Source organism: Talpa occidentalis, unplaced genomic scaffold (assembly GCF_014898055.3).
Source record: "Talpa occidentalis isolate TD23 unplaced genomic scaffold, MPIMG_talOcc4v2.1, whole genome shotgun sequence".
In the NCBI taxonomy this organism is placed as follows: Eukaryota; Metazoa; Chordata; class Mammalia; order Eulipotyphla; family Talpidae; genus Talpa; species Talpa occidentalis.
In genome coordinates, this window is record NW_026555331.1 from 112,797,730 (window position 1) to 112,820,148 (window position 22,419).

Here is a 22,419-nt window from a genome sequence, read left to right on the forward strand (position 1 = left end):
GAACCATGCAGGCATTTAAAAATAAGTTTCCTATTTTAATTCTTGTGAGGTGCTCTGAGGCAGGCATGAGTATTCCTGTTTTAATAGAAGGGAAAATTGAAGCCCAGAGAAGTTGAATGACTTGATGAAATTGAATGATACATGACTAATTGTGGGACTGGAACCAGAAACAAAGTTTTTGGGCATGCTTTGTTGCTTTACCTTCTGCTGACGTTTATATAACTGATTACTGTATTCTCTGGTTGATATTTTGTGCATTTTATAAAGTCTTGTAAAGTAGGATTTAAAATTGCTTACTTGAACTCTAAAGAAAAGATAGGAGAAGGAAAGGTGAAATATTGAAATGTATTGATTTTGCATCATAGAAAGATATGTATACTTCTCTCACTCTACCATTCATGCTTTCATTCTCTTTCTCTTCCTTTCTAATTTGTATCTCATCAGTTTCTGGAAAACGATTGATGGAGGCTCTCTGGCTGACTCACAGGAAAGTCATAATGTGTAAAATTATCTTGAAATTTCTAGCTAAATAGATTTCTTGCCATCAGATTGTGATGACCCAACAATATTGACAAGAGAAAAAAAAATCCACGTAAGTAGTACAAGCTCTTGTGCTTTACATGAATGGAAATCACATTATGCACTTTTTTCTGTAGTCTGATTTCTTGTATATTATTATGTTCTTAGGATTTATCCATGTTGTGCTGTGTAGCTGTACTTCTTTAATTTTTTCTGTTATATGTGAAATTCCATTGTATGTATAACCATTATTTTTTAATCCTTTTATGTTGCAAGACATATGAATTGTTTACAGATTTTTGTTACAGTAAGCAAATGCTGGTGTAAACAAATAGCCTCATTCACAAATGCAAGTGTTTTTGTAGAGGGTATATAGTGTCAAGAGAACAGTTGATCAGTCTTAGAATAAATGCATCAACTTCATTAAATAATATTATAGTTTTTGTTTTTGTTTTTGTTTTTCCAGAGTGGGTATTTTACCAATTTACACTACAAACAGCCTTGTTAAATTTTTTCATTTGCTCTCCACTACATCTTGTCATTGTCACTTTTCAACTGTTGCTAGTCTGGTAGCTCAGAAAAGCATTGATTTGTATACCCTTGAATACTGATAAGATTAGACATAATTTCTTTTTTTCTTGATCACTTATATTTTTACAGCTATTAGTTTTCAGAACCTTTGCCCATTTTCCATTGGGTTATTTGTCTTATTACATCAATTTGCACAAGAGGTTTTAAATAGTACTTGCCTTCTAGATATTAATCAGTTGACAGTAATTTGTGATGCAAATCTTTATGAATTATCTTTTTCATTTTTACATTTAATATAGTCATCTACAAATCTTAAGTAGTTTGTATTTATTATGTCTTCTTAAGAAACTCCTACATAAGATTCTAAAGAAAGTGTCTAATATCTTTATTTTGTAATATATATGGTATGATTCAATAATATAATTTTTTTTCAACATGGTTATCCCAAATATTCTCCATTAAGTTGGAGCGCTAGTTTTGTCAAATCTGAACCTTCATGACTTGTGTAACCAAAGTACTTCCTCCTTCTTTGATCAGATTCAATAATACTTTATTTTGTGATTGTGGTTAAATGTGTTTTAATTGAAAAAATAAAATGTGGTTAAGGTGGATTGATTTAGACCTGGTAAGCAGGAAACAGGAAGGTGTAGATGGGAATTTGGAGGTAGGGAGACCAGTTTGGAGTTTATCACAAGTTCAGAAAAATGAGGTAGAGAACCATGATATGACATGGTACTGGATGCAAAGGACAACAGTGTGGGGCAATTTTTAGAAGAACTGTTCACATCAAGTAAATAGTTGAATATGTAAAGCAAAGTGAAGTAAGTGACAAGTATGGCAACAGATTATGAACTTGGATGACTATGGTTTTAGCAATAATAAAATTATTTCAGTTTTAAATTTATTAAAATTGATGTGGCCACAGCATACTGAGATAGAAATTTAAGAAGTATTTGTTTCTAGTTAATAAAGTCTATTGGAAGGATGTTTTTAACAGTCTTTGTTTGTTTCTCTATTCTTATTTTTTCATAGCAATTCTTTTTATATTCTGGATATAAATCCTTCTCCCAGTAGTATTTTTTTCTGGATTATGTATTTTTGTTTGTGGAAGGATGTCTTTTGAGGAACAGGTATTCTTAATTTTTAAGTGAATGTTCTAAGTCAATTAAATGAATTGACTTTTTTTCTAAAGATTTTATTTTATTTATTTATACATACAAGAGCTGGGGTGTAGGTCAGAGGGGCGGGTGGGAGGATTCACCAGGGACAGAGTGGGAAGCAGAATAGGTGGATTAACTGAAATACATTGCTGAGGGGAGCAGCAGGCGACAGGAGAGGTCTGCTGTGCCATGTGGGTCATCTGCCTGGCCAGGGATCAAACTTGTGCTGCAGTGGCTGAGGATAGCTTCATAGTGCTGAGACTTCATCCCTTCTGCCACCAGGGAGACCTGACTTAAGTTTTAGAGAATTCAAGCAATCATCTCGTTTATTTTTTGCACATTTTATTTAAGACATTTTTTTGAGGTCATGAAAATACTTCTCTCTATTGTATTCTACAGTTTTAAAAGTCACATTTAGATATTTAGTCCAATAGAAATCAGTCATTCTTTGTGTTTATCAGGTAAGAATATAGTATTATTTTCCCCCCTTTTAGATTTCCACTTGTCCCAGTACATCTATGGATAAATTCATTTATCTCTCACAAATTTTCAGTATTGCTTTGGTAGGAGAGTGTTTCTAAGCTTTTTATACTATCTCATTTCTCTATCAATACCATGTTTTTAATTCCTACATTTTATATTGTGCTGGTATTTAGTAGGTCAGTTCTCAAAAATTTTTCCTTCACCTTTATCAGATAAAGTCCTGATAATTTTGACCCTTGTACCTCAGTACAGATTTTAGATGCAACATATGAATTTATACAACCCCCCCAACACCCTCTGATGGAGTTTTTATTGGCAATGTGGTTTCTCCCTCCCTGCCTCCTTTTCTTCCTTCTATCCTTCCTTCCTTCCTTCCTTATTCTCTGTCTTCTTTACCCCTCTTTCTTTCTCCTTTCTTCTCTCTCTCATGCCTCTATGTTCCCATCCCTTCAATCCAGTTCTGTCTTTTAAAAATTATTCTGAAAATTTCCCTTGTATTTTTAGGGCCTTTTTAGTTTTTAAAATATATTAAATAAAATTAGTATTTTTTTTTTTTTTGTCTAATTCCAGTATCTGAAGTCTATGTATCTAACTTTGCTGTCTGTTTTTTCTACTGCCTCTAAATTTAGTTGCACTGTTTCTTCATGCATTTTGTGAGTTTTAACTACAACCTTGTCATTTTTTGGAACTTCATCTGTTTGAATTTTTTGAGCCATGTATTAGTAATTATACACCCAGTTACTACTTGGATTTGCTTCTGCCAAACATTGGAGAACTTTATCAACACAAAACACTTTAAATTTAAAATTTTCTGGGCCTCTCTGGTGGCGCAGGCCGTTGAGCGCCGCACTGCAGAGACTGCGAACAGCCTCTGCAGTGCAGGTTTGATTCCGGCCGGCCGGGGAGAATCCCACATGGCAAAGCAGACCTCTCCTGTCTCGCCCGCTGCTCCCCTCAGAAGTGTGTTTCAGTCAGTCTGCCTGTTCTGTTCCCTGCTCTGTCTCTGGTGAATCCTCTCACCCTCCCATGCATCTGGCCTGTACCCCAGCACTTGTATAAAAAAAAAAAACAACTAAAATTTCCTGCCTGAAGTTTTTTGTTTTTTGATTTTAGTTTTGATATCCCTTGGTAGTAGATTGGGCTGAGTTCAGTGAGGGATAGCTTGTGGATTTGAATTCCAAGGGATGATTTTATGCTTCCTCTACCCATTGCCACATTTTATAATAGGAAATTTTCCTTGCTGTACCTTAGATTTATTTTCAGTTCACATATATCTTGAGGGTTTAAGCTTTCAGGAATACATGATTTATATTAGATTCTTCATCTTGGTCAGGTGCCTCCCAGGATTTATCTTCTTTTAACCTGTGACTATAAAGCTCAAGTTCACTTTCATGGTGTCCTCAAAGTGAAAGCCAGATTCAAAGCTCAGCTTATCTCTCTGTTTTCCTATATTCACTTAATTTTTGGCTTCTGAAGACCATATTTTCTTACTAACACATTAATGTATTTAAACATATCTTTTATTATTTTAATTATTTTAAGTGGGAGGGTTGGACATGGTGTCAAGTACTGGAAAATGGATTTTTAAGACTCTGAAAATAATTTATTCCTATAATAAATTTAAAATTGGCATGAAAAGAATGGGGATATACTTTATGAATAATAGATAGAATAATATAAGATCATAGACTAGACATTTATTCATTTATTCCTTATCTTACACATATATGGGGGCACCCTGATTATGGAAGATATCAATAAGCTTATTGAAAGCTTCCTGAATTTCAAAGATCATTTATATCAGTTATAGATATAAGTAATAGATACATCAGTTATAGATATAAGTGAAACAAATCATTATAATGATTTTTAAAAAAATTCTTCTACTATAAAGAAGATATTTTATCTCAGCCTAGAGAACACACACAGGGAGATAAGTGAAATGTCATCCTGGTAAAATGAGCAACAAGTACAAAAATGTGTAGATAAAACTGCATGGAATGACTTTAGATAATTTACACATTTGACTGGATTTTCAGGAAAGGGTTAATGATAAGAATTGAAAGTCAGATGGGGCCAGAGCAAGAAGGCCCCTGATTTCTAACTCAAGCAGTTTGAATTTAAATTAGTAGGCAACTAATTGTTGTTAATAGATGCATAAACCTCTCAATTTTATACAGTCTATAAAATGTGTCTAAGAGACTGAGGGTAGAATCAAGACTTACTCAGTTAAACTTAGCAATCATAAGCAAGAATGGGATGCAGTATAGGAGTGTGAAACAAGTAAATTATTGACATTTTATTTAACCTTTTCTCATGAAAGGTTGATGTTTATGTAAATACTTTCTTTCATTGATTACAAAAAAAAATTTTTAAATTTCTTTTTCTAGATAGGTTTGAGATCTTATCTTGACATTTCCTTCCATGAGTAAGATTTCAAGCCTTGAGTTGTAACCTAAAGACAAAATATTTGGGAACTAATATTTCACTTTCATTTGAAAGAAAATTTGCTGGCTGATTTTTGCTCAAATAGCTTTGGTCATTTATTTTTAGGTTGTTATATTTACCAGAGCATCTCTATAAATTTCTTATGGTACCTTATTTTGTTAATATGAGAATCATTAGATGTCAGTCAGAATTGTGGTATTAAAATTCATGGTTTACTTTATGAATATTAAGGATCAGAAAACTCATAGGCATACTACAAATGGCTAATATAATTTTTACTTCTAGACTCAGTGAAAAATGACAGTTTGTCTTTCTGCATTCTACTACCAAAACCTCATTAGGAACTGGCCAGCATGTGGGGAAATGACACAGCTGAAGCTTTCTCAGGCAAAATACATTAACATTACAAATGAAACTTGGTCTGAATTTATCTCAAGGAGCATTTTCTCTCAGAGTTATAGTAAGAATTGCATTAGCAGTGCAATTGTTAAGCTCTGTTGAATAATTCTGTGTTTTGGAAAAGGAAAGTGACCTTTGTATCTCTCAGAGGGGTAGTATCCCTACAGACATATTTTAAATAAAGCTAATTGGGACAGGACCTCTGCTTTATAAAAAATATGTGGGAAAAGTTGGTATTCAGTTAAAATAATAAAGTATTTTAATCAGTTGTTTTATAGTACTAGATTCACATGTCTGACCTTTGTTTTTCCTAATCAGACAACTTCATCTTCTGTTATAAGTTGTAGATGGGAAATGGCGGACAGAAATAATATGTTTGGAAATTCTCAATTTTGTACTGTATTGAAATATGGGTACAATTTTTTTTTTTTAATAGAGGCATGCTTTTATTTATTTGTTTGTTTGTTTTTGTTTATACATGCACTGGGTACAGTCAGAAGCACGGGAGGGTGGGAGAATTCACCAGAGCCAGAGCGGGGAGCAGAGCAGGCAGAAGAACCGAAGTACACTGCTGAGGGGAGCAGCGGGCGGCAGGAGAGGTCTGCACGCCATGTGGGACCCTCCTCCGGTGGCCGGGGAGCAGCCGGGGATCGAACCGGCGCTGCTGAGGCCGCGGGCAGCTTCGCAACCCAGCGCTCAACCGCTGCGCCACCGGGGAGGCCCTGGGTACAATTTTGTTAAACTTCTTAATGAGTAGCATAAGTATTGTTTTTCTTCAGTTATCCAAGTTACATACTTTTCATATTTTTACATTGAAAGAAACCTGCTAAAGTTTCTCTGCTTCTTAGTGATTGTTATCTTTAAGTGATAATGCAGTCATGGGTAGTAGCACTCATATATTTATAACTAAGTTCACATCTCTAATGTTGGTTTAAATGTTTTAAAAGGGTAATGTAGAACTGAAAGGAAACATTTTTTACAAAGAAGGGCTAGTTAATGCCAAACAATAAAATCAAACTTAGTAGAAAACAGCCAAGTCTATTATATATAATATAGTACCTCAAAGACAGCAAAGATTTGTGACAGGTTCCTGGTTTTAAAGGATTATTACTCAGGTACCAAATAACTATCTATCAAAAGCTTCTGGATGACTTTCAGGAGAAGGTAATTCACTTACTGTGATAGGTAATTCAATTAAGGAAAAAGTGGAACTATCAGCTTAACCAAACAGGAAATGCAAACAAACCCTAAAATTATACCGTCAGTCTTAAAGATGTCCATGTGGTGGAGATCACAAATGTGGATTGTAAAAAGCGTGAATTGACCAAAATCAACTCAGAAAATAGAATGGGAAGACAGTGAAACTCAAATTTCATTTTGATGATGCAGAAATTGCCATACCCACTTGCATGAACAAAATATAGTATCATGAATATGAAAACAACGTAGATTACATATTAAGTGTTTTCTTTCTAAAAACAATATAAATACTTAAAAACACATATGGTTATCACTAAGATGCAAGATGAATTTACGATCTTTAACTTACTTTATATGAATGATATTCTTGATAGGATTCCTAAGTTTGAGCTGGAATGAGAATCCTATATTTTAGTAGGATACTTAAACTCATTGTATTCTTGTGGACAAAATGGAGAACTATACAGTGTAGATTAGTTAGTGTATTCGCAGTTGAGAATTGACGGCATCTGGAGAGAGGTTTCTAGTGGCTTGTGGATGACTCTTCCCTAAACCTTCCATGTAGTGTCATTTTTTGGTACCTTATAAGATTTACATTTATAAAAAAAAAGTAGCAGGGATAAAAATTACATTAAATGATCAAATGAGTATATCTAAAACTTTTGACAGAGTAGAGTGATGGACTAAAATACTAATTTTAAAGGGATAAATATAAAATCCTGAACCTGAGCATATCAACTAAACTTGCTCAGATAAGCTGTTTTTAAATTTTTTTTAAAAGACTTAGTTATTTATGCATACAGGAGCTGGGGTACAAGCCAGAGGTGTGGGGGGGTGAGAGGTTCACCAGAGATAGAGTGGGGAGCAGAACAGGCAGACTGACTGAAATACACTGCTGAGGGGATCAGTAGGCAAGACAGGAGAGGTCTACTGCACCATGTGGGTAGCACTCTGGCCGGTCAGGGGATCGAACTAGTGCTGCAGAGGCTGCAGCTTGAGAGAATGCAGAGTGCTGTGCTTAACCCCTTGCACCACCAAGGAGGCCCAGTTTTTTTTAAATTCTAACCATTTTTCTGTTTTTCTCTGAGTCTCAGTTTCCCTATGTGTGAAATGAAAATAAAAATACTAACAGTTTGAGGTGTTAGATACTACTTTTCCAGAAATCCTGGGATAAAATCCATTTTAAGCCTGATTTTCCTCATTTCCTGTATGTGAATATGGTACATACTGAACTCTTAATGAATGTTAGCAATTACAGTGACTATTAGTGTGACTTCCAGAAAAATCTACCTGGATATTAAATTGCAAAAGTATAGTCTCTCTAGAATAAGGGAAATTATATTTCTACTCATTATAAACTAATTTTATGCTATGCAGCTTAAATGCATACTTTAAAGAAAAAGTATTGGAAAATCAAGGTGAAAATATAATTAAATAATGAAAAATGTTGGGAGAAACTGTGGATGTTTATCCTGGAGAAGAGAAAATTATGATAGAAGGAAACTACCTAAGGATCATCACTGGAAGAGGAATGTGGCTTGCTCTGAGTCAGGAGTTAGAATTATGACAAGAGGAGACAGGCTGTTAGCTTCCCTAAAAAATGACTTTCTTACTGTGAGAGCTGTACAAAGGTAGGATGACTGCCTAGGAAGGTAGTGATTTCTCAGTCACATACTTTTATTTTCAAATGTCTGCAAAGTCATTTGAGGGAGAGGTGCAGAAAGGATTCAGGGATTTGAGATGGGATTTGACTCAGTGATCTTTAAAGGCCAATCCTCTGAGTTTTTGTGGTTCTGCAGCTCTTGGCTTCCTTACACTGCTTAACATTTAAACGTGTTTTAAAAGCTGCATCCAGTCACTTACTCTTTTCTTTCAGATTATTTGACTGAAGTGCCTCACACTAAGAACTGCATATCTCTGACCTTTAAGGGCTAAAAGTTATTTCCTTTACTGCTTTTATCTGAGATATCTGGGTAAATGGATTTGCAGAAACTGTGTTATGCCAATCATACTTGCATTTCTTTTAAAATAGGGAAATTAATAAAATAGTTACAGAATTGTAGAGTCATTGACTTTCTGATGGCTCAGCTTTAATCGTCAGCAATATTCCTGTCCCAAGTAATGTTAATATTAGTTAAAAGACATGCAAGTCTTGTTCACAAACAAGCTTGCTATTGCAAGGTATTCTTTGAACAGTGTGCCTCATGGGAAATTTTTGTATTGATATTTACTGCCTCATTCAGCGTAATATTCTGCTTCAAACTGGTTTAAATTTTGTTTGATTTTTAGTTCATGTTTCCTACTCTTAGAGATTGTTATGTGTTTAAAAAAAAAAAAGAACAACTCAAGGACCAACCCTTTGCTTTTATACTGCTTAACAAATAAATTACCAATGGTTATGAAGGACATCGAGGAAGGGAACTCCTCCACTGGGTACAAACTTAGGATCAATTTTACCTAAAGGTGACATGATGTCAATCTGTACCAATTCATGGGCAGGAGTTCACTATATGGTGGAGGAATTGGAAGTGACAGGATTAGTGGTTTGTTAAAAGGAGACCTGCTTCATTATGTGAGTCAAGCTGTTGAATGGGCTCAAAATAAGAGAATACTAATGTCCCATGTGAATTTTCATCGAATATTCTGTAACAAAGTGAACTAGATGACCCACCCTCTTGATAACCTCTCCTCTTTCCCCAGTGACCTCATTGTATCAGTGAGCTCATAAACAATGTCCATTGTGGCAGAGATGGAGAGTGCACAATCCTCAATTAAAAAATGGATTGCCTCTCTCCAAGGCTGACTTGGCACTCCTCTCTTGACTGAGTGCTTGACCTGCCAGCAGTAGAGACCAGCAGTCAGCCTTTGATATTGCATGATATAATGAGGAGACCAACTGACCTCCTGCTTGCTTATATTAACTTTCTTCATTATGAAGTGAACATTGTATTGTTCTTTCTGGAATGAACACTGACCTGGATATGGTTTGTCATCCTGGGAGGTATGCTGCTCTGTTCAACTAAAGAATTCCTTATTTACACTATGCCTTTTTACTTGTTTTTTTTTTTTTTCACACAGTACTGCTTTTAATATGTGTTGAGAAATTTGTCTTAAAGCAAAATCATTAAAGCTAATGGTTTTGGGGTTCACTGGTATTTCCACAAACTCAACCCAGGTGTTTCTGGCTTATGGTATAGCAGAATGACCCAAGGAACCTATTTACTATGACAGCTGGTGAATAACACATTTTGTCATAGGAGTGGGAGGTCTCCTTCAGGATAGTGCATATTCTCTGAAATAGTGATTAACAAATGATACTGTTCTCCAAAGTCAGGACATATTAATCTAGAAACTAAGGACAGAGCGAGGGTGGCATTTCTCATTATTATACTGAATGACAAATGCACAAAAGTTTTGCTTCACAAATCTGTTACTTTAGACTCTGCTAGTTGGGAGGTGTTAGTATTCAGTGGAGAAATATTTCACCAGGAAAGATAATCCAACTGGAAATTAAGACATTGCAACTTCTACTAGGGTCCCTTCTGCCAGTAGTCCAAAAAAAAGTTTAATGTGATGGTTTATGATGATGTTCTATGATAGAGCACAATGATTCCTCCTAGTATTGTAACACTAAGTTAGAAAAGTTAATGGGAGATGATAGCTACCCCATAGAATTCAGACCCGCAAGGTTCAGTCAACTCAGGAATTACGGTATGGATTAAAGAACACTAAAGGGCAGCTAAGATGCAGCCTAAGCACAACAGGAACGCAGAAGAAGAAAGTTATCAATACAAAAAATAATCTCAGAAGCAATTACAGAAATGAAAATTATTACCCCTGCTCATATTGTTCTTCTATGTATATCATAATATATTAAGGTTTTTCCTGATTTATTTCCCTAATTTTCCAAAATTGATAAATATTTAATGTTTACAAAAACTAATATATTGGCAGTTTTAGTGGTTGATAACTTTAGTATTCATTGGATTACACTACTTTTTAAATATTCATTTTTAAATTAATGTACACTAAAACTTACTTTGGTGTACATTACTATGAACTTTAATGCATTTATAGATTTGTGTAACTATCATTTTAATCAAGGCATGAAACATTTTATCACTCCCCACAATCTCCCATGGGTTATCCCTTTATAGTCACACTTCCTTACCATCATCCCTAACCCCTTACAACCATTGATTTGAGTTCTATTACAAAAGTTTTGCCTTTTTGAGGATGCCATATAAATGGCATACATTCAGAATGTACCTTTTGGAGATGGATTTCTTTTCCTTAACATACTGCCTTTAAGAATCATCCAAGTTACAATGTGTGTTAATAGTTCATTCCTTTATATGACTGAATAGTAATCCCCTAGTTTTTAATATAGAGTGGATTGCTGGTAATTAAATTTATAATTTATATGATAGATTTCAGAATATGAAGATGGGATTGTCACTGGGCTAGAGGAGAAATGAACGTTACCTAGAGGTGGAAGTTTTAATGCAAGAATGGGTATTTATATTGAGTAGCAAGATTGTGGACTATTGCAGAAATTGCAGTTTTATCTGTTAAACCTAATCTGTCCCATTTTTAGTGTGCTTTCCTGAACTAACGAGGTGAGATAGCTAAAACATCTCTAAAACGCCTGTGTAGCTGGATTCTACTTTAAAATTAGATTTTGTCAAGGAAATGTACTCACCTGAGAAAGTTGGAAGAAGTAAGTGAGCAACATGACTGGGCAGCTGCCTGAAAGTAGATTAATTCTTATGGCTGACATGGCAACAAGGGCATTTGGTTCTTTTGCTCTAATAGGCACAGAGGTTTGACTGTTTTGTCCTTAGCATCACATGTGCTCGGTGGTATGTGAAGGTTATAGTGGAATTTCTGCTATAGTTGTCTTGTGTTTTACCTGGCTGCATAGATTCAAGCTTTGTTCGCTGGCTTATCCAGAAATTCTCTGAGGAAGTCCCTACTGTGGATTGAACTTATTTCTTCTTAAATCAGATGAAGTTAATTCTACTATTTGCAACTTGTTCTTTATTTCTCAAATTGAGAATTTGGGGATTCTGACCAAATTTTAAAAACTTAATTGCTGTGTGTATGAAATATTTCATATTAATAATGAAAAATTAATGGCACTCATTTATGTTGATTACATAATGTATTCATTCATGCAACCCACATTTGTTGAGCTCATATAGTGGATCTGGAAATAGAGAAATTCAGAGAAAAATCAAAACCAAATTTCATGGAATGTCCATTTTATTGAGGAGAAATAGATAATAAATAAAATATACAGCATGTAAGATGACAGTGCTAAGGAGTAAAATAATTTAGGTAAGGGATATAGGAGTATCAAAGACTTTAGAAAGGTTTCCAGAAAAGCCCTTATTGAGAAAATGACATTTGAGTAAAAACCTAAAGAAGGAGGAACATTCTGGGCAGAGGGAACAACCAATATGAAGACCCTGATGTAGAAGCAGGTCTGGTTAGTTGAGGGAACCAGCAACTCGCTTGGCACACTCCACTGACGTATCTTGGGACATAGAGTCAGATGCAAATGAAGGCTCTAACATTTTATAATAAGGTTGTATGTACAAGTAATCTAAAAATGTGTGTCTGTGTATAAACAAAATGCAAAGACAAAATGTTAAATTTCTCAGAGAATACTCTTGATCACCTAAGAAGACAGAGGAGGCGCATCCTTGCTCTGGGTTGGGGGGTGGGGAGTTGTGCTCCAGTAGAGAAATACTTTGTAAATAATTTAAGAAGGGGACATTTGTAAAGAAATATAAATATCCCAATAGGGATGGCAATGCTTTAGTTAGAGGAACTGGTTATGTATATAAATCATTGCATGACCTGTTTTTTTATAGTTCTAATTTACAGATTAATAAACTGAAATCAAGGGAGATTAGATAATATTCACACAACCCAAATCATACAGCCAGTTAGTAGTGGAGGTTCTACGTGAAATGCAGGTTGACAGATTTCACATTTTTCTTGAATATTTTCACAGCTTCTCAAAGTAGGTTCAGTTCTATATCCAAGTGGAGAATTTTCTCCTTTACCTCAAAAAGTTTTGTTTTGAATCTTGAAAGAAAAGGAGAGCAAGAGAGATCTATCCCACTGGTAAAAGGCTTTCATGGTCTTAGACAGTAAATCAAGGTACCCTATTTTAGCCTTTCCTATGACCTATTTTCCATTTTCTGAATTATCTTTCTTGTTCCTTTTAAAAACCTCTCCATTTATTCTCCCTACTTCTCCATTCCTCTTTCCTACAGGTATCTTAAAATATGGTGATCAATTTGATGTATAAAGGCAATCCAATAGCCTTGTTAACTTACTTGATAGTTAAATAGCGTTATTAATATAGTTTAGCTTTCTGGTTTTAAAAATTAAACTAATGTGTATTTCCTGTTGACAATTTGGAAATTTAGAAAAGTAGAAAAAAGTAAAAAAAAAAAATTATTGTTATCATATTGCCCAGAAAACACCATTATTAATCATATGTTCTAAACTTTCCATCTTTTTAGCGTGGATTAAGTAAACTAGTTAGGATCATATTGTATGTAATCATTTAAATTTTTTTTAAAGATTTATTTATATAAGAACTGGGGTACAGGTCAGAGGCACGGGAGGGTGAGAGAATTCACCAGAGACAGAGCAGGGAGCAGAACAGGCAGACGACCAAAGACAATGCTGAGGGGAGCAGCGGGTGAGGCAGGAGAGGTTTGCCCTGTCATGTGGGTTTCTCCCTGGCCAGCCGGGAATCAAACCCGCGGTACAGAGGCTATGGACAGCTTCACCGCGCTGTGCTCAACCCGCTGCGCCACCGGGGAGGCCCTAATAATTTAAATTATTAAATATTTCAAGAATATAGGAAAGTAGTAATAAAATCAACCAGAATGGGTGAGTCCCACAAACAGATTACCTGTGTTTGAAACCACATACTGCATCTTGCTGAAGAACTTGTACCTTTCTTTCCTCTTCTGTAAAATGGGGATAATAAGAGTACATACTGTATAGAGTTGTTTTGAGGGTTAAAATGAAGTCCTTTTTTTTTTTTAAAGTTTTTTAGAACATTGCTGGCATCTACTATGCTTATCAAGTATTGGCAGTTAAAATAATTGCCTGCAAAACTGATAATAAACCAGTGTTATATTTTGTCATTTTTGCTTTAGATATTTCCTTCCTTCTTTCCTCTCTCTGTTATCCTTCTTTCCTTTTAGAAATAAAGTGTTGGAGGTGTAAGTGATGTGCCTTTAACATTCCTTCCCATTCCATTCTCCTTTTTAATTCATCACTATCCTGAAATGGCTTATAACCTTGTTCATGTTTTATTCTTTTAGTATGTTTAATGTATCTACTGTGTATATATATTGTATCATCATTTTTCCTTTTTATTGAAAGCATTTTCATAAAATCTTTCCCCTTGTCAGGTACTTTTCATAAAAGAATTTTTTCTGTTGGGATAATGTACTATTGAATGTCATTATTCATTTAAAAGTTTCCCTAGTATTAGCTATTTGGGTTTCATTTATTTTCTTTTATAAATAACAATTAGTGAGCTTAAAAATATTGTTTGATAATTATGGAAAAATTAAAAGCAAATCTGTGAAAATAAAGGAGAAATATCTGTATGTCACCATTAAAAGACAATTATTACTAATATACTTATTTTCTTTCAGTCATAGTCTTTCCATAAAGACCACTTAACCTCATGCACATATTCTATTATACTTGGGAATATCCTGTTAATTAAGATTTGTTTCCTACATTTTTAGATTAATATTTATGATTACATTTCCTCAATTCATTTAGTATTCTCTGGAAAATGTAATTTTCAGTGTCTGTATAATCTTGTTATGTGAAGTGGCATAATTCATTTGCTAGTCCCCTATTTTGGTCATTTACATGATTTCATTTCAATTATATTAGACATTAATAAGTGTTATTTTTACAGGAATTTTGTGCTTCTGAAATTAGAGACCTGTTAGTAAAAGTTTCTGGATTTAAGTATAAACATATTGGAGAGATTTAATACATATTGTCAAATTGCTCTACAGGAATACCTATTCTTATGAGTGTATAATCTACAACATATATTTGTTACAATTATTGTATTTTCTGATTAGGTACAGATAATGCTTTCCTGACAGGTTTTCATTTTGACTGTTTAAAGTGGATTTTTAGAAAATTTGCTACTTGAGTCCATTCATACTTTTTTCTGACTTGTGTGTGCTTAGATAATATTAAAAAAATTATTAATATGAATTTATTAATAAAAATTTATTAATATCACGATCTGCACTAAGTTCAAAAAGAAATATAACAAATCTATGTATCACTGCTTTGATATAGCTATGGCTTTATTGATTGTTAAAGTTTGGTTCAGCTTTCCGATACACACTGCATAAAATAAAGTAGAAAATTGGTGGCAACCTAGAGACTTTAGCCTTTTAGGAGTAAAGTTATTGAGGGCCTCCCCTGGTGGTGCAGGGGTTGAGCACTGGGCTGTGAAGCTGCCAGCAGCCTCTGCAATGCCCTTTGGATTCCTGGACACCAGCAAGGGTCCCACATGGAGCGCAGACCTCTCCTGCAGCCTGCTGCTCCCCTCAGCAGTGTACTTCGGTCCTTCTGCCTGTTCTTCTCCCCGCTCTGGCTCTGGTGAATTCTCTTGCCCTCCCACGCTTCTGACTGTACCCAGTGCTTGTATAAATAAATAAATAAATCTTAAAAAAAAGAGTAAAGTTATTGAGCAAATAATATTGAATAATCAGTAATTAGATGATAAACAGATACAAGGGGACCACAGAGATTTCTTTGATATTTCCTTTCTCTGTATAGAGTATATATAGTGCATACACTTAGTGCATAATGTAAGGTCAAGACATTTTCTATAAATAAGATTTCTATGAGAAAATTATTAACAGTGGCAAACTGTCCAACTTGTGACAATCTGTAGCTGTCATTTAACCTAGGACAATTAAAGTTTGACTGGGACAAACTTTTTGCAAGTAAAGATGTTACTTCAGTCCATTAGCCATGTTGTTAGGTTTCCCTGAGATGACAAAACTCAATAATATAATTTGACTAAAATTCTGGATGGATTAAAAAATAAAAGTATATATAAAGAGAAAAAAAACAGGGCCTCCCTGGTGGTGCAAGGTTAAGTCTCAGCATGATAAAGCTATCCCTAGCCACTGCAGCACAAGTTCGACCCCTGGCCAGGGAGCTGACCCACATGGTGCAGCAGACCTCTCCTTCTTGCCTGCTGCTCCCCTCAGCAGTGTATTTCAGTCAGTCTGCCTGTTCTGCTCCCCACTCTGTCTCTGGTGAATCCTCTCACACACCCCCAGCACCTCTGGCCTACACCCCAGCTCTTGTATGCATAAATTAATAAAATAAATCTTTAAAAAATAAAGAGAAAAAGCAACAAAATAAGAGAATATAGGCATCTGCATGAACTTACAGAGGTACAGGTATCTACAAAACAAAGGAAGAAATCACAAAAAGAAACTGTTGTATATGAGTCAATAAAAATGAGAAGCTGCTGTATAAGGTCACCAGAAACAAAATTAGAAGGAAGACTACAAACTGGGGAAAATACTTGGATGTGTATGGTAAACAAAATTTATAAAGATTGCTTACAAACCAATAGAAATAGATAGATAGTTGATAATTTATATGAAAAAATGATTAAGCTTCAACAACTATAAAATTAATTTAAAATACAAATGAAATAACATTCTATCAAAGTGGCAAATATGTGAAGCATTATAATCTGACATGCTGTGAAATACTCATAAAATTCTGGTATCACTGATTTTAATTTTTTGAAGGGAACTTGTGCACTAGTCATCACAAGATTTTAAAAAACTTGTAATATGTGACCCAATAATTTCTGTTCTAGAAAGTCTACATAAAAGATGATGTGTGCACAAACCATGTATCAAGGGCATTCATTCTAGAATTATTTATAACGTCAAATACTGTTCTGCTCCCCACTCTGGTTCTGGTGAATTCTCTTACCCTCCCGCACTTCTGACTGTACCCAGTGCTTGTATAAATAAATAAATAAAATCTTAAAAAAAAAAATCCAATAGTAAATTACACATCCAGTAGAAAACATTATGCTGTTATAAAGCTGTGTTGTCAGAGACTTGAAAAAATATTTGCGCTATTAAGGAAAAAAAATAAATACAGGTTACAAATTATAATTCCAGTTTTGCAGTACATAAAGAGAGGAATGACAAAGAAATCCCTTAAGATGCTGATAACATTAATAGTGTCATCTCTAGGCGGTGGGATCACTAGTTTTATATTCTTCCTGTTACTCTTCAATATTTACCAAAATATTTACAATAAACATGCATTATTATAATCAGGAGAGAGAGAGAGAGAGAGAAGGAACTTTCATGTTTCATGTGGAAATGTTTATTAAAAGAACATTGGATACCATCCTTAACAAACTCAGGTCAATTATATTGAGTCATCCAAGTAGACCTCTCTAGGTAATCAATTATCAGAAATTTGGGTGCTCATTTTCAACAGGATAACTCACCCACTCAGAATTTTAGATCAAGGAGGGCCCCTTAAGAACCCCTATAGTGATGAAGTCAACCTGTCCTTCCTTGTTCACCGCTTGGTGCCCAGCAGTCAGTTCAGTATATTTTTATTTTTATTTATTTATTTATTTATTTTTTAAAGCGCGGGAGGGTGAGAGAATTCACCAGAGCCAGAGCGGGGAGCAGAGCAGGCAGAAGGACTGAAGTACACTGCTGAGGGGAGCAGCGGGCGGCAGGAGAGGTCTGCGCGCCATGTGGGACCCTCCTCCCGTGGCCGGGGAGCAGCCGGGGATCGAACCGACGCTGCAGAGGCTGCGGGCAGCTTCGCAACCCAGCGCTCAACCGCCGCGCCACCGGAGAGGCCCAGTTCAGTATATTTTTAAATGAAAGAAAAAAAGATGAAGACTATGCCAGTCATTGTAGAGATAGAGAAACAGCTTCATCTAGAAACAAAAGGGCTTACTTGCCTAGGGGTACCTGTTATCTACACAAAAACCCCAACACTGGCAGCAATAATTTCATTTACTACTAGGACCAACTCATATCACATCTGCTGCTTGCCAGGTTCTCTTCAAGTGCTTTATGTACATCAACTTATTTAATCCTCGTAACACCTTTATGGGTTAGATATTGTTATTATTTTGATCAAACTAGGTGAGACGGTTGAGTGACAAACTGCATCTATATTTCAGTCCCCTTTGCTCCTCGCCATCTCGCGCCACGCCAATCCTAGTCATCAAAAAATTCAATCCGTGGCCGGCTGGCTTGGATGCCCACGACACGATGTTCCCAGGGCGCCTCCGCGCGTGTTTGTGTGTGATGAGGGAAGTAGGGAGATTTTGAAGACCCGCCGCCGGAAAACAATGTCTCCGTGTTCGTATTTTACTCCGGTTTCATTTCTGGAGCGCCCCTCCTGGTGGGCGAAGGGGGCCGGGAACAGGAGACACCCCAGGGGTACCCGGCCTCTCCCGCCCGCAAGCGCGGAAAGACGCTCCCGCCCCGGCGGCGGCGCAGCCCCTGAGGACCCCTGGGTTGGGCCGCAGCCCCCGCCCGAGCCACCTGCTCCCCGACTCCCGCGTCCCCGCCCCGCGTCCCGCCCCCGCGCCGCGCCCGCGCCCCGCGGTCCCTCCCTCCGGCGTGACGGGAGCACCGGCGCCGGCTGCCCGGGCCGCGAGCGCAGCCGAGCTGTCAGCGGGCGGACGGGCAGGGGGCGAGCGAGCGGAGCGCGCAGCTCTCGCGGCCGGGGAGCCGGAGCGCGCCCCACCCCGGGAGGCAGCCTTCCAGCCCGCCCGGCCCACCGCCGCGGGACGGAGATGTGGCTGCGGGCCCCGTGGTCCGCGCGGGGGAGGGGCCGGGGGCGGCCGGCGGGGGCTCCCCGCGGAGGGCTCCCGTCGCCCTGGAGCCCCGCCTGGATTTGCTGCTGGGCGCTCGCCGGCTGCCAGGCGGCCTGGGCGGGGGACCTGCCCTCCTCCTCCAGCCGCCCGCTTCCTCCTTGCCAGGAGGTGAGCCGCACCTGGTGCTTCACCTGGACTTCGCGGGGGAGGGGAGGGAACGGGAGGGGAGGGGGTGGTGGTGCCTGTTTATCGCTCTCTGCCGTCGCCTTTTTCCTTTCTCGGGGGACGGGGGCTTCGGTTGGTTTTAGAGGATGAAGTTGGCCGCCCCGGGAAGCTGGCGAGAGAGGGTGTGTGGCTTGGCTGTCTTCGGGGTGATGCTTCTCGGTTCGCGCTCGGGTGTTTGAGGGCTCTGAAGGACTTTGCGGCGCCCTCTTTAGAGTGCCAAGCTTGAGGACCTGGGGCCGAGGCGGGGGGGATTTCAACAAGGGGAGGAGACTGGGGAAGCCCTGCCCAGAGGATTTGCAGACCCTTCTCACAGCTTTCTGGAGAGCCAGATACTGCCTCAGGGGTGTTCATCCACCCCCTTCTCTCCACCCCCTTTCCTCCACCCCTTGTCTCTACAAACCGCTTCTAACTGTTCCCCTACACTTAGCTTCCTGATAAGGCCCTGGGGATTTGCTAAGCCAGTGTGTGGTGTCACTTGACTTCCTTCTGACAAAATATGGATATGAATTAGGAAGAAAAAAAAGTGTGTACTAGTGAGGAGGCGGGTCCGCTGATCTAGAAAATTAGAAAAGACTGAGTGGATATACTCCTTTGGGGAGGTGTTCACCTGGCTGAAGCATTGCCGCTGTTATTTTATAGCTTGGAATTGTTAGTTTACAGCTAAGAGAGATAAATTACAGCTGATGAGATTTTTCTTCTGCTTTTAAGGAGAATGTGACATAATGTACCAAAAATTTACAGGGGGTGTCATTGTTCCTTATATTGGGTGTTTATCTTTCTCTTTAGTGTTCCAGAAAGTGCATCCTCTTAATGAAAATCAATGAGGGAAAGGAAGCAACATTTCTGACCCACTTTGACTGATTATCCTAAGGAGGATATGAGAACTGGATACTGATTTTAGGAAGATTGCTAGGAATCAGGGTGATGGGTCATTTTAATCTATGCAGCAGAAATAGGTTAGCCAGTCGCCCCTCTGGGAAGAAAGACCAGTCCCTGTTCCTTTGTGTGTGATGCTGTAAATTTTGACTTTTACCCAGACTTGATTTATAGGGTATCAGCATTCTGGACACTGTCATCCATCGAGTTTCATCTTCCTTTCTCACATATAGGTCCCAGGATTTCATAGAGTGAGACGAAAGAGAATCAGTCCTAAGGCGTGTGTGTGTGTGTGTGTAAGGACACTGTACTGTGGTTATTGGGGTAATTGGGGCAACCTTTCAACAAACAGCTGTGTTTAATTTCAGTTTATTATATAATTAATGTAATCTCTGTTTGGTAAAGTTACCTATCATCTGGGAATCATCCAGGTGCTTCTTCACGTTTCCACAGAAAGCTGCTTCTTGGTCATCTTCAGATTGAACAGTGGTTAATAGAACAAATTTTAAACCTTACCTCCAACCCCCAGTCCCAGCATAAAGAATACATTTCTTTTCTGAAATGCAGTTTTAAGCTTCTTGTAAGATTAATTCTTAGTAAAGAAGACTGTGCTTGAAATGGGTTAAGTCAGCGTCAGTGAGAGTGATGCTTTTTGTCACTAGACTAGACTGATCTTTTAGAGGGGCACATGGTCTACACACATATACTTAGTAAAAAGAGATTAAGAATATGCAACCTAACACAGAAACATTGAAAAGAGTGGCACGGATATGACAGGAAGCCTTCATTCAGTTCGTCCCAACTCCTTGTTGCACTGGCTTTAGAAATTGCATGTGACTCAGGGCTTTGAGGGATCTCGTTTGAATTTTCCATCTGAAAATTAGCATAAATAAAAAATATATAGCAGGCGCCAGCTCTGACGCTGACTGTGGCTAGTTTGTGTTATTTGCACAGATTTATTTATATTCATCCTGATGACTGCCAAGAAGATTGGGAATTAGAGGTTCTTTTGGAAATAGAGCCCAGTCCTCTGGGGCTGAATCTGCTCCTTGGCATCTGGTCTAACCAGATGAGCTAATTTATAGAATTGAGCATTGTTTCTCTGTGACAGTGTTTTTTAAGAGGAAAGAGAGAAGGGCAGGTGTTTTGCAGGCTGGGGGTTTCCTCAGAGATATAGCTATGGAAATGTGAGCCAAATTCTTGTGAGCAAAGACATAATTGAAGTAACTATTTTGTGTCCACTCCTGCCTGTTTATCTCTTTCTGTTCTTTATTCATAAAAAAGATGGATTTCATATACAAAGGATAGAACTATGTGGTAAGGAGGACAGGGAGAGCAGTCAAAAGTCAGGTGTGTCTGTGACTAGAAACTAAAGCCAGTTCTTAGTAATAGGAGAAAATGTTGAGGAAGAGTATGTAAAAGTCTGCAGGTATTTTTTTTTAAAGATTTATTTTACTTATTTAGGCATACAAGATCTGGGGTGTAGGCCAGAGGTGCAGGGGGTGAGAGGATTCACCAGAGACAGAGTGGGGAACAGAACATTTGGATCTACTGAAATATACTGCTGAGGGGAGCAGCGGACAAGATAGGAGAGGTCTGCTGCACCATGTCTGCAGGTAATTTTAATCTTATTTCTCCATAGTAGTTTGAGTCTCAGTCTCACCAGTATACTTATGTAAGTTGGTTGTGTTGAACTAAGTTACATAGACTCATTTTCCTTGCTTGGTTTTAGAGGAAAGCAGCAAAAGGAAAAAGATGAGAAACATTGAAAATTGTTGTGGGAATAATCCAGTTATGATTGCCTGAGTTCAGAGAAAAGATCCTTCAGAGACTACTGGGTTATGTGGAAAATTTTACTTAGATTTTTTTGCAGAGGACTGACTCAGGTGAAACTCATAAAATACAACTTCCTTTGTCAAAGTTTTTGGATTTTGGAGTGGAAAAGGGGAGACATGATTACTCTGGAGTGCTCAGCTGGTGATCAGATCAGTGGGGTGGAAGCAGATGCACAAACAGGAAGGCTATAGTTTGGGAGACAAATAAAAGTCAAGTCAGTGTGCCAGCAGATGATGGATAAAAATAGTATCTGATTTGGTAAATGTTTAAAGAAAAAAACCGTGAGGACTGACTGAACATCAGAAAGTGTCGTATTAATATTCCTGAGGCTTTTGTATGGAGGAACTTATGAAGGATAAGTATCTTTTGGTGAACCTGGCACCTGCTTTTCACTGTAAAAGGGTAATATTAAAAATGACTTATCTCTTTTTATTGTGAGGATGAGATTAGTATGTTAAGGAAAATTGTCATAAAAAATGTGAGAGTTGATTATTACTAGGTTAATAGACCAGATATTTCAGGAACGTCCTGTAGTGAGACTTCAAAGGCTCATCAGAGAGTCTTACCCAAGAATTGAATGGAATGGAAATTTTGAATCATTGAATAATATAACTTAATGGGGCTGCCAGAGGAAAAAAGATAAAGGCCAGCAGATGATTCAGAGTTGAAGTTCACTACTAGAAGATAGCATGCATATGAGTAAAGGAACAGAACTAAGTAGATTATGTATGCATTATTTAAATTTGGAAAATTAGATCACAGAGTAATTTGTTTTGGTTCACTGCTCTAAATTTTTGCATAATATGATTCTCCTTGTCTCTGAATCTTGATTGA

The 22,419-nt window shown here is 37.5% G+C and overlaps 1 protein-coding gene across 2 annotated transcripts in view; it reads left to right on the forward strand.

The window, feature by feature from the left end:
* The first annotated feature begins 586 nt into the window (after positions 1–586).
* The window catches only part of ELAPOR2 (endosome-lysosome associated apoptosis and autophagy regulator family member 2), a 179,856-nt gene continuing 158,023 nt past the window's right edge, over positions 587–22,419 (forward strand). The window contains exon 1 of one of the 2 annotated variants that reach the window (XM_054692480.1): positions 587–592. The gene's annotated coding sequence lies outside the window, so the exon portion shown is untranslated. Of the gene's footprint in view, positions 593–18,715; positions 18,817–22,419 lie in introns of those variants that run through there. The other variant, XM_037510727.2, reaches the window with a different exon arrangement.